A 13,306-nucleotide genomic window follows, 5' to 3' on the forward strand; every position below is an offset into this window, starting at 1 on the left:
CGGAACCCAACTCCTCTCCTCAGGACCGTAACCCTCCCAATCCACTAAGTATTGGTGACCCCGTCCCCGAGAACGCATGTCCATGATCTTATGTACCTTGTAAATAGGTGCGCTCTCGACAAGGACGGGAGGGGGGAGGGAAGACGAACGGGGGTGCGAAGAAAGGGCTTAACACAGGAGACATGGAAGACAGGATGGACGCGACGAAGATGTCGCGGAAGAAGCAGTCGCACAGCGACAGGATTGACGACCTGGGAGACACGGAACGGACCAATGAACCGCGGAGTCAACTTACGAGAAGCTGTCGTAAGAGGAAGGTTGCGAGTGGAAAGCCACACTCTCTGGCCGCAACAATACCTAGGACTCTTAATCCTGCGTTTATTGGCGGCTCTCACAGTCTGTGCCCTGTAGCGGCAAAGTGCAGACCTCACCCTCCTCCAGGTGCGCTCACAACGTTGGACAAACGCTTGAGCGGAGGGAACGCTGGACTCGGCAAGCTGGGAAGAGAATAGAGGAGGCTGGTAACCCAGACTACTCTGAAACGGAGATAACCCGGTAGCAGACGAAGGAAGCGAGTTGTGAGCGTATTCTGCCCAGGGGAGCTGTTCTGCCCAAGACGCAGGGTTTCTGAAAGAAAGGCTGCGTAGTATGCGACCAATCGTCTGATTGGCCCTCTCTGCTTGACCGTTAGACTGGGGATGAAACCCGGAAGAGAGACTGACGGACGCACCAATCAAACGACAGAACTCCCTCCAAAACTGTGACGTGAATTGCGGGCCTCTGTCTGAAACGGCGTCTAACGGGAGGCCATGAATTCTGAACACATTCTCGATAATGATTTGTGCCGTCTCCTTAGCGGAAGGAAGTTTAGCGAGGGGAATGAAATGTGCCGCCTTAGAGAACCTATCGACAACCGTAAGAATCACAGTCTTCCCCGCAGACAAAGGCAGACCGGTAATGAAGTCTAGGGCGATGTGAGACCATGGTCGAGAAGGAATGGGGAGCGGTCTGAGACGACCGGCAGGAGGAGAGTTACCCGACTTAGTCTGCGCGCAGTCCGAACAAGCAGCCACGAAACGGCGCGTGTCACGCTCCTGAGTCGGCCACCAAAATCGCTGGCGAATAGACGCAAGAGTGCCTCGAACACCGGGATGACCAGCTAACTTGGCAGAGTGAGCCCACTGAAGAACAGCCAGACGAGTGGAAACAGGAACGAAAAGGAGGTTACTAGGACAAGCGCGGCGACGCAGTGTGCGTGAGTGCTTGCTTAACCTGTCTTTCAATTCCCCAGACTGTCAACCCGACAACACGCCCATAAGGAAGAATCCCCTCGGGATCAGTAGAAGCCACAGAAGAACTAAACAGACGGGATAAGGCATCAGGCTTGGTGTTCTTGCTACCCGGACGGTAAGAAATCACAAACTCGAAACGAGCGAAAAACAACGCCCAACGAGCTTGACGGGCATTAAGTCGTTTGGCAGAACGGATGTACTCAAGGTTCTTATGGTCTGTCCAAACGACAAAAGGAACGGTCGCCCCCTCCAACCACTGTCGCCATTCGCCTAGGGCTAAGCGGATGGCGAGCAGTTCACGGTTACCCACATCATAGTTGCGCTCAGATGGCGACAGGCGATGAGAAAAATAAGCGCAAGGATGAACCTTATCGTCAGACTGGAAGCGCTGGGATAGAATGGCTCCCACGCCTACCTCTGAAGCGTCAACCTCGACAATGAATTGTCTAGTGACGTCAGGAGTAACGAGGATAGGAGCGGACGTAAAACGTTCTTTTAGAAGATCAAAAGCTCCCTGGGCGGAACCGGACCACTTAAAACACGTCTTGACAGAAGTAAGAGCTGTGAGAGGGGCAGCAACTTGACCGAAATTACGAATGAAACGCCGATAGAAATTAGCGAAACCTAAAAAGCGCTGCAACTCGACACGTGACCTTGGAACGGGCCAATCACTGACAGCTTGGACCTTAGCGGAATCCATCTGAATGCCTTCAGCGGAAATAACGGAACCGAGAAAAGTAACGGAGGAGACATGAAAAGAACACTTCTCAGCCTTTACGTAGAGACAATTCTCTAAAAGGCGCTGTAGAACACGTCGAACGTGCTGAACATGAATCTCGAGTGACGGTGAAAAAATCAGGATATCGTCAAGATAGACAAAAACAAAGATGTTCAGCATGTCTCTCAGAACATCATTAACTAATGCCTGAAAAACAGCTGGCGCATTGGCGAGACCAAACGGCAGAACCCGGTACTCAAAATGCCCTAACGGAGTGTTAAACGCCGTTTTCCACTCGTCCCCCTCTCTGATGCGCACGAGATGGTAAGCGTTACGAAGGTCCAACTTAGTAAAGCACCTGGCTCCCTGCAGAATCTCGAAGGCTGATGACATAAGGGGAAGCGGATAACGATTCTTAACCGTTATGTCATTCAGCCCTCGATAATCCACGCAGGGGCGCAGAGTACCGTCCTTCTTCTTAACAAAAAGAACCCCGCCCCGGCCGGAGAGGAAGAAGGCACTATGGTACCGGCGTCAAGAGACACAGATAAATAATCCTCGAGAGCCTTACGTTCGGGAGCCGACAGAGAGTATAGTCTACCCCGAGGAGGAGTGGTCCCCGGAAGGAGATCAATACTACAATCATACGACCGGTGAGGAGGAAGGGAGTTGGCTCGGGACCGACTGAAGACCGTGCGCAGATCATGATATTCCTCCGGCACTCCTGTCAAATCGCCAGGTTCCTCCTGAGAAGTGGGGACAGAAGAAATGGGAGGGATGGCAGACATTAAGCACTTCACATGACAAGATACGTTCCAGGATAGGATAGAATTACAAGACCAATTAATAGAAGGATTATGACATACTAGCCAGGGATGACCCAAAACAACAGGTGTGAAAGGTGAATGAAAAATCAAAAAAGAAATAGTTTCACTGTGGTTACCAGATACTGTGAGAGTTAAAGGTAGTGTCTCAAATTTGATACTGGGAAGATGACTACCATCTAAGGCAAACATGGGCGTAGGCTTGTCTAACTGTCTGAAAGGAATGTTATGTTTCCGAACCCATGCTTCGTCCATGAAACAACCCTCAGCCCCAGAGTCTATCAAGGCACTACATGTAGCACCCGAACCGGTCCAGCGTAGATGGACCGACAAAGTAGTACAGGATTTTGATGGAGAGACTTGAGTAGTTGCGCTCACCTGTAGCCCTCCGCTTACAGATGAGCTCTGGCTTTTACTGGACATGAATTAACAAAATGTCCAGCAACTCCGCAATAGAGGCACAGGCGGTTGGTGATCCTCCGTTCCCTCTCCTTAGTCGAGATGCGAATCCCTCCCAGCTGCATGGGCTCAGTCTCAGAGCCAGAGGAGGGAGATGGTTGCGATGCGGAGCAGGGAAACACCGTTGATGCGAGCTCTCTTCCACGAGCCTGGTGACGAAGATCTACCCGTCGTTCTATGCGGATGGCGAGAGCAATCAAAGAGTCCACACAGGAAGGAACCTCCCGAGAGAGAATCTCATCTTTGACCACTGTGTGGAGTCCCTCCAGAAAACGAGCGAGCAGCGCCGGCTCGTTCCAGTCACTAGAGGCAGCAAGAGTACGAAACTCTATAGAGTAATCCGTTATGGATCGATCACCTTGGCATAGGGAAGCCAGGACCCTAGAAGCCTCCCCACCAAAAACTGAACGGTCAAAAACCCGAATCATCTCCTCTTTAAAGTTCTGGTAATTGTTAGAACAATCAGCCCTTGCCTCCCAGATAGCTGTGCCCCACTCTCGGGCCCGGCCAGTAAGGAGTGAAATGACGTAAGCAACCCGAGCTCTCTCTCTAGAGTATGTGTTGGGTTGGAGAGAGAACACAATCTCACACTGGGTGAGAAAGGAACGGCACTCAGTGGGCTGCCCGGAGTAGCAAGGTGGGTTATTAACCCTAGGTTCTGGAGGCTCGGCAGGCCAGGAAGTAACAGGTGGCACGAGACGAAGACTCTGGAACTGTCCAGAGAGGTCGGAAACCTGAGCGGCCAGGTTCTCCACGGCATGGCGAGCAGCAGACAATTCCTGCTCGTGTCTGCCGAGCATGGCTCCTTGGATCTCGACGGCAGTGTTACGAGCGTCTGTAGTCGCTGGGTCCATTCCTCGGTCGGATCCTTCTGTCATGCAGGTGAATGAGGACCCAAAAGCGACTTGGCGAAAACAGAGTATTTAATCCAGAATAAACTTTACAAAACAAAAAGCATAATACTACACGTAAAGACAAGAACAGACTGGAGACTTGATCGAGAACTGCAGGTTGCCTCGGGAAGGCACTTGAACCTAGCAGACTCAGACACCTGCTCACCACGCAGCATCTGAGGGAAACACGACACGACAGGGCAAAACATTGACACAGCACGGTGAATTATAAATGAGGATCCGACAGGGCAGGTACGGGAAACAAGGAGTGAAATAGGGACTCTAATCAGGGAAAAGGATCGGGAACAGGTGTGGGAAGACTAAATGATGATTAGGGGAATAGGAACAGCTGGGAGCAGGAACGGAACGATAGAGAGAAGAGAGAGCGAGAGAGTGAGAGAGGGAGGGGGAGAGAGAGGGATAGAAAGAGGGAAAGAACCTAATAAGACCAGCAGAGGGAAACGAATAGAATGGGAAGCACAGGGACAAGACAAGATAATAAATGACAAAACATGACAGCTACGAAAAATACAGATGATAAACTCTCTTGGTAGATAGTGGTCTACAGCTTATCATAAAATACTCTACCTCAGGTGAGCAAAACCTTGAGTCTCCCTTAGATACCATGCACTACCTATTGTTTACAAATATGCATAGGCCCCGGCCCCGTGTCTTACCAGAGGCTGCTGTTCTGTCCTGCCGATAGAGGCATGTATCAGATGCTCAGCATGCTCTGTTCAAACCTAATCCTCCGAACCTAAACCACAGAAACAGCAACACTGGACACTATGGAACGCAAAGCTTTTACTAAGCTGGAATATACAAGGTCTGAGGTCATCTGCCTTTGGCCTAAAGAGCAGGAGCCCAGACTTCACCAAAGGAATCAGAAATACAGACATTGTCATCCTACAAGAAACATGGAAAAGAAGAAATGGGCCCAAAGGTTGCCCTCTAGGTTACAGAGAGCTGCATCCACCAAACTACTAGGTGAGAAATCAAGGAAGAGAATCGGTGGTATGTTAACTTGGTATAGAGCAGACCTAATTTACTTTTAAATGAATCAGAACAGGAGCATTTTGCATCTGGTTAGAAATATGGGGGGGGGGGGGGGGTTACGATTCTCTTCTCATCACTCATCTTGAAAAAACGTATAATAAAAACGTGGAAAACTTTAATGATTTATTATAGAAAAATTGAAATAGCATGGGTGACAGAGAAAAACAATTGATCAAATGTAAGGCCAAGTCGCTAATAATAATGCAGGCGCTAGGGATGGGGTTGTGAGCATGCTGGTCTGGGTAGATGAGATGTATAAGTTTGTATATGGAGTAAAAAAAAAAAAATATATATATATATATATATATATATATATACAGTACCAGTCAAAAGTTTGGACACGCCTACTCATTCAAGGGTTATTATTTATTTCTATTAATTTCTACATTGTAGAACAATAGTGAAGACATCAAAACTATGAAATAACACCTATGGAATCATGTAGTAACCAAAAAAGTTAAACAAATCAAAATGTATTTTAGATTCTTCAAAGTAGCCACCTTTTGCCTAGATGACAGCTTTACACACTCTTGGCATTCTCTCAACCAGCTTCATGAGGAATGCTTTTCCAACAGTCTTGTTGGCTGCTTTTCCTTCACTCTGCAGTCCGACTCATCCCAAACCTTCTCAATTGGGTTTAGGTCGGGTGATTGTGGAGGCCAGGTCATCTGATGCAGCACTCCATCACTCTCCTTCTTTGTCAAATAGTCCTTACACAGCCTGGAGGTGTGTTGGATCATTGTCCTTTTCAAAAACAAATGAGAGTACCACTAAGTGCAAACACACAGTGCAAAATTGGGAGGATATCCGCTATCTAGAAAAGAGCCGTTAAATTCTACAACCAGCGATTACCAAACCTTCCATAAAGCCATAACCTATAGAGAGATATACCTAGAGAAGGGTCCTCTCAGCAAGATGGTTCTGGGAATCTGTTCACAAACAGAACCCACAGAGCCCCAGGACAGTCCTAAACAAAGAGACACCGTGTCAAAATACCTGACCAAAATATTTGACCATATTAGAGACACGTTTCCCTCCGATTACACAGTTCCACAAAGAATTAAAAAACAAATCAAATGTTCATAAATTCCCTTATCTATTAGGTTAAAGACATCCTACAGGGAGTAGGTGAGGACCCTGGAAGTGCGGTGCCAGGAAAATAAACTATCACTCAACGTCAACAAAACAAAGGAGCTGATTGTGGACTTCAGGAAACAGCAGAGGTAGCACCCCCCTATCCACATTGACAGAACCGCAGGTGGAAAGCTTCAAGTTCCTCTCCGTACACAACACTGACAAAATGAAATGGTCCACCCACACAGACAGTGTGGTGAAGAAGGTGCGACAGCACCTCTTCATCCTCAGGAGGCTGAAGAAATGTGGCTTGGAACCTAAAACCCACACAAACTTTTCCGATGCACAATTGAGAACATCCTGTCGGGCTGTATGACCACCTGGTACGGCAACTGCACCGCCCGCAACCGCAGGGCTCTCCAGAGGGTGGTACGGTCTGCCCAACACATCAATGGGGGTGAACTACCTGCACTCCAGGACACCAACGTGCACCCGATGTCACTGGCAGGCCAAAAAGATAATCAAGGACAACAACCACCTGAACCAATGCCTGTTCACCCTGCTGTCATCCCGAAGGCGAGGTCAGTGCATCAAAGCTGGGACTGAGAGACTGAAAAACAGCTTCTATCTCAAGGCCATCAGACTGTTACATAGCCATCACTAGCACATTAGAGACTGCTGCCCTATATACATAGACATGAAATCACTCGCCACTTTAATAATAGAACACTAGTCACTTTAATAATGTTTACATATTTTGCATTACTCATGTCATATGTACAGTATATACTGTATTCTAAACTATTCTACTGTATCTTAGTCTATGCTGCTCATCCAAATATTAATTCCGTTAATTTAATTGGATTTGGGTGTATTTTGTGTATTGTTGTGAAATTTGTGGATGTTCTTGTTAGAAATTACTGCACTGTTGGAGCTAGAAAAACAAGCATTTCGCTACACCTACAATAACATCTGCTAAACACGTGTATGTTAGCAATAAAATGTTATTTCATTTTATTTAAAATACCACAGTGTGCCATCACAGCAGCAATATGTGTTACCTGTTGCCACAGGAAAAGGGCAACCAGTAAAGCACAAACACCATTATATATGCAATTTTTATCTGTTTATTTATTTTCCATTGTTACAACACTGTGCATAGCCAATAATATAACATTTGAAAGTTCTCCATTGAGGAAAGGGGGGAAGGGTTGATCTGCATCTCCATCTTATCCAAGGATCACATATATATTTATTATTTAACCTTTATTTAACTAGGCAAGTCAGTTAAATAAAGATGGTCCGATGTCAGAATGGTTCAGATAATAACTACAGAACGAAGCCAACATCAGCGTGAGCTTTGGTTGCGAATGGTATGAACTTTGAACTCTTATTCACTACAGAAGTGATACCACCTAGCCGTTGAGTTAGCAACAGCCGCTGCAAATGAGTTACTACAACGTATTCAATTTACCAGCAGAGACATTCTTCAAAAGAACAAAGGGCTCGTTTGGGAAACATGGCCTTCCATCTACCAACAACCTACCGAAGCGCAACTCAGAGTACATATTTATTGCATTTTCCTTTTCCAAATGGGCGGTAATTTAGAATGCATAAGATACTGTATTTACGATAGCACAGCTTCGCCCTTTGTTCCTCAGTCTTCCTGCTCTTTCACTCAAACCCAGCCCTTTTTCTTTTGTGTAACAAGCTGTCATATCTGTTCTGCCCGCTAGGGACGTTTTCCTTTATGACGTAATTTGTAATCAAGTTATGATTTAATTATGTGTATGTGTAATTCTATGTGATTAGTTAGGTATTTAGTAAATAAATAATTAAACCCAATTTTGTATTGCTGGTTCAAGAATTTACCATTTTGAGATGAGACTGAATTAAGATGACGATTAATATAGACTGCTATTGATGTAAAATATTACTAGGTCTTTAAGAGTTTATTCGGAAGATAACAGCTCTATAAATATTATTTTGTGGTGCCCGACTCTCTAGTTAATTACATTTACATGATTAGCTCAATCAGGTAATATTAATTATGGAGAAATTCTTTTATAGAATAGCATGTCATATCACTTAATCCGGCATAGCCAAAGACACGACATATGGGACTCCCAATCACAGCCGGTTGTGATACAGGCATCTGAAGACCACTGCGCCACTCGGGAGGCCCATACATATAGTGCAATATGTTTAATCACATAGGAGATGACAACACTATTAGCCTACTGACATTCAGAAAGGGGCCTTGGTGATTAATTTGCACCCTGCATTTCTGAGAAATCAAAATGTTGACAGACATCAGCCCAATGCTGTTTAACTCTTTTTTTTTTTATCTTACAGGCTTGGGAAAGAAAGAGCTATACCACATAGTTGATACCTAATTAAAGTGAGCCTATAACATCCTGCAAAACAGATTAGTAAAAACAAAGAGACATTGAATTGCACACAAAAAATGAATTTGGCTTCAAATTACAAATCATGATGTATTTAACTCCCTGTCAAAAATCATCACAATAGCCTAACCACAAAATATTGCAGGCAGAGATAGGACCACTTAAGTAGGCCTCCAATGTGGCCCTTTCTAAGCAGTAATTTAAAAAAACGCTACCGTGCTGACTCTGTTGAGGTGTAAACAAGGGGTCTGTATGAATTTGATGGAGTCTTCTCTTCAGAATTCGCTAATCTGGTGTTGAAAACGCAGCGTGATCAGACAGTGCTAGCCAAAGCCGCCCACGTCGGGAAAGAGAGCGAAGACCTGTTTTGCTGAGAGATCATCCTCCCCATTCTTCCGTTAAAAAATCTCCAGGCGGATTCTCTCTCTCTCTCTCTCTGTCACTGCCAGCGCGCGCTCTCTATCGGAATTGCCAGACGCGGACGCAGGAACTGCTATGAGCTCGTGCCAGAGCCGGGATTTACCGATGCGTCTGATGTGCTCCATCTTTTTGCTTGGGGATAATTAAAAGAGGAAATGGTACTGGAAGAACAGAACAGAGGAGGAGATGGAGAGGGGGCTGAGCAAATGTATGCAGCTGTCATTTATTTTAAGTAGTTCACATGTTTTTCCTTCAGTGTGACTTTGTTTAAAACTTTTCTCACCTGAGGATTTTGTCCAAAACAACATTTAAGTGGACATTTTTGCGGTTTTTTTTTGGGGGGGGGGGGGGGCTTAGGCCTACGCTTTATTATAGGCTTACAATGCAATTTTCCTGAAATAACCATGTAATTACATGACTACTTGGAAAGGCCTAGTCTACAATCCAAACACATAGCTTGAACCTTGTACCATGAACTAGGCTAACTGAATAGTAAACCTACTTCTTCCTATCCAAACATTCACATCAGTTTCACCTGAAGGAATAGATCCTAAATGGATCCTGGTCTCTGAAGGTGTTTCCCCATCTGTAAACTCTATAGTTTTGATGTGACATGTCTTCCATGCCCCAAAGCTGACAGTAGCCTATAATGAACAATGTTTCTACGTTTGATCCATGCACTGTTTTTTAGGCGTAGCCTAAGACATGACCAAAAGGTTTAAATTCTCTTTAATATCTCATCTTACAATACACCTCACACATCTCTAACTTTCACCAATCCTTAAATGTATAATCGCATGTGATTATAACTTCCCCAAAAGGTGTCTTCAAAGCAAACGTGTTCTGACAACAGTTAGTGACAAGTGCGTCAACGGAGAGGCGGGAAATCAGCCGTTGGCCTTGCTATCAATTATTGATCGCGTCGCCCCTGACCAGCCAGCAGACTTCTTGTGATAATGAAATACATGAATAAAAAAATACAAAATTGACAAAGGTCAGCCCCATTGTTGTGTGAAGGCTTATGAGTTTGATTGACTGCCTGCACATTTTCCTAATTCGATAGTGCGGCAGAACAAAGGAGGGCCCTTCTTATTGCCCAAGGCCACTTGCAATTTATTTAGAGGGGCTGTGCCGCTGTCCCAGCAGGTAACAATACTGAACCAAGCCACTCAGGATAATCATAGCTTTGAGGTGTCCGCCCACCCACCCCCACCCCCATAGGCCACACAAACACACACACACATGCACGATTAAGGCTGATTAGATTCAATTGGTACACAAGGGTGTATTTTGCACTCACATTCTGAATAGCCTCAAAGGAATACCCACCTTACCTAGGCCAAGTTTTTGTTGTATATCATTTATTTATAGTTCATTTCGGACCCACGTTCTGATTTCCAATAGGCCCATATCTGCTGAAAATACCACATCAATTCTACCCCCTAATTAAATAAAAATGATAATTCCTTGTTTACTTTGAATACAGTAGCCCTGGCCTGATAAATTATCGGCTGCCCGATACTAAGCAGTTGAATAGCATAACCTGCAGTTAGAAAAGAAGGACAAAACGTTCAGTGTCACAAGAAAAAAAAGATGATTGGATATTAGAAATGAAAGGAAAATGCTTTCTATTGAAAAAAAAGTTATTCACAACGGAATTCTTGGGATAGGTTACATCATTTAATGGGGGTAAACATATTTGAGCAGGTGCGAGACATATCTGGGAGTGGAAAACAAGTTCCATTTTCGCAGGAGCATAGTGTTTTCTTTGTAGTAGGCTACATCTGCATGGCACCTTGATACGTTATTTTAGAAAGTGCGTTTGAAAACCCGTCCTGTGTACCGCATTAATAATACACGACAGATAGCATATTAAAAGGTGCTCATATTCTGCATCCGGATGCACTCCAGTGCTTACGAGCATGTGCCAAACACAATAGGGGTCTCAGATCTCTTCCCCATAGGAACCAGTCAAAAACAAAAGGATGGAATACCTCACCAGTTTTACTCGCCTGGCGTATCTTTTATCTCTCAATTTCCAAATGACAGTTAGGCAATTATTTCAGAACTGTTTTAATAACCAGAACCCAAGAGAGACGAATATTTGAACATGTTTGCAAGCACTGCTTTGAGTTCAGGTAGCAGGGATACACTATTGTATTGCATTTTGTTGTATTGTGTTATATGTAATATTAGTATTGTAAATGTAGTCTGCCTACATTATAAGCATAGCCTAATTGGCTGCGTTGAAACAGGCAGCTCAATTATGATATTTTTTTCCCCCCACTAATCGGTATTTTCACCAATCGCATCAGATCTTTTCAAAACAGATCTTTTTCAGAGCTGATCTGATAGGTCAAAAGACCAATTAGTGAGAGAAAAAAAAGATCATAATTGGGCTGCCTGTCTAAGCCATAGTGGTCAAAATTATAGCTCTAGGCTTACTAGGTGTCATGGTTTGAGAAGAGGAACAAACTTAACATTGTAAAGTCTTCCTTTTTGCTTTCATGGTAAAACATCTGTTTTTTATTCACTTGTTATCATTTTATGTAAATAAGCTAATTTACTATCATTTATTGGGTAATATGTTTCATAGGACAGGAGATTTAGGATTCAGTAATGTAGCCTAATATTGACTGATTGCACAGGTTGTGACACATGTTTTGCTATTAAATAGGTATATTTGGGTCAAGACTTTTCTTCTTAAAGCACTGTAAAAATCTAGAATGTTTTTTTGTCTCATACTAAGAGGAAGATGGAATATGTAGGCTAGGTGAATTTCAGAATCATGGTTATCTTACATTGCTGCTGTCCTCCCATAACTGTGAGCTATTCAATCTCTTTGTTTTAGAGAATGAATAGTCTCCGATTAATTAATTCAAAGTCTATGTGATGTGGGATCACTTTCCTCTCTCTGTTTTTTTTTGTCCTCTCATTTGTCGAGCAGAAACACTTGATGTGGAGGGGTGAATAATATAATAATATTGCTTTTTTGGTGAAAATGACAGGTGAGCCAGACCATGTGTTTCACTCAGTACTCAGCGCTCAGTAAAACACTACCTACTGCATCTGTATGGAACCTCCTCTTTTATGAGATGAACATTTTTTTTAAAGTACATTGGTCAATGTTTTATTGCTCATTGTAGAATTCAATGACATAATCCATTTGGGATCTATGTGTCATTAAGACTCCAATGCTGTGTTGCAAGTTTATGGTTCCAACTTGTTAGAACGAGCATTCTTTACCATTAGAGGGCACTAGAACCCAAAACATAGGCCTTTCTCAGATAATCTGTCTCCTGCCTTTATACCTGAGGCAGTTTATGGAGAGAGAGTGAGACTTTGGGCACTCAGTCACAGATGTATATTTGCTGAGTTAGACATGGAGTACATATATGTGTGTCCTCCAGGGTAGATGTAAGGACCACACAGCACAGATCTGTGTTTACTTGCTCTGTGGTCCTTCTCTTTGCACAAAATCCTATCAATGTGTGCAGACACGGTTTTGCTCAGTGGTGGTGGCACCAGATCGTTTTAACCAGCCACTGAGAGAGGTGACCTGTCACAAGGAATATAACAAGCAAACTTTTGCTGTCACACTGGCTGCCACAAGACTGTTTATCTATGGTACAGTATATGCTCACAAGACCTGGGTTCGAATGCTATTTCAATTACTTTAAATACATTTGGAAGTAAGTATTTAGATATTTTTTATAAAACAATTGTTGGATATTGGAATGTATTTGGAAATATACTTGGAAAATACTGAAATATCCTGTCTCAAATACACTCCCATACATTTACCCTAGGTAAAAGTATTTCAAAATACTTTCAAAATAGTTGGCTATATATCGGAAATGATTAGAAAATACTTCCAATAGAGCCACATTATTTGAACATTTTAAAATACACAGAAAACAAGTATTTAATAACAAATACCCTTGTATTTGCAACCAGGTCTGACTCTCACCTGATGTATACAGTCACCTCCAAAATTATTGGCACCCTTGATAAAGATCAGCAAAAAAAGACAGTATAAAATAAATAATACAAATACTGAGCTATATTGTATGCTCAAAAATGTTGTAAAATGTTATTATTTTATACTAATTAAAATGCACAGATAAAGAGACTTTGTTTAAAAATAAATTTAAAAAGGGTC

This window comes from Oncorhynchus gorbuscha, linkage group LG07, assembly GCF_021184085.1.
Source record: "Oncorhynchus gorbuscha isolate QuinsamMale2020 ecotype Even-year linkage group LG07, OgorEven_v1.0, whole genome shotgun sequence".
In the NCBI taxonomy this organism is placed as follows: Eukaryota; Metazoa; Chordata; class Actinopteri; order Salmoniformes; family Salmonidae; genus Oncorhynchus; species Oncorhynchus gorbuscha.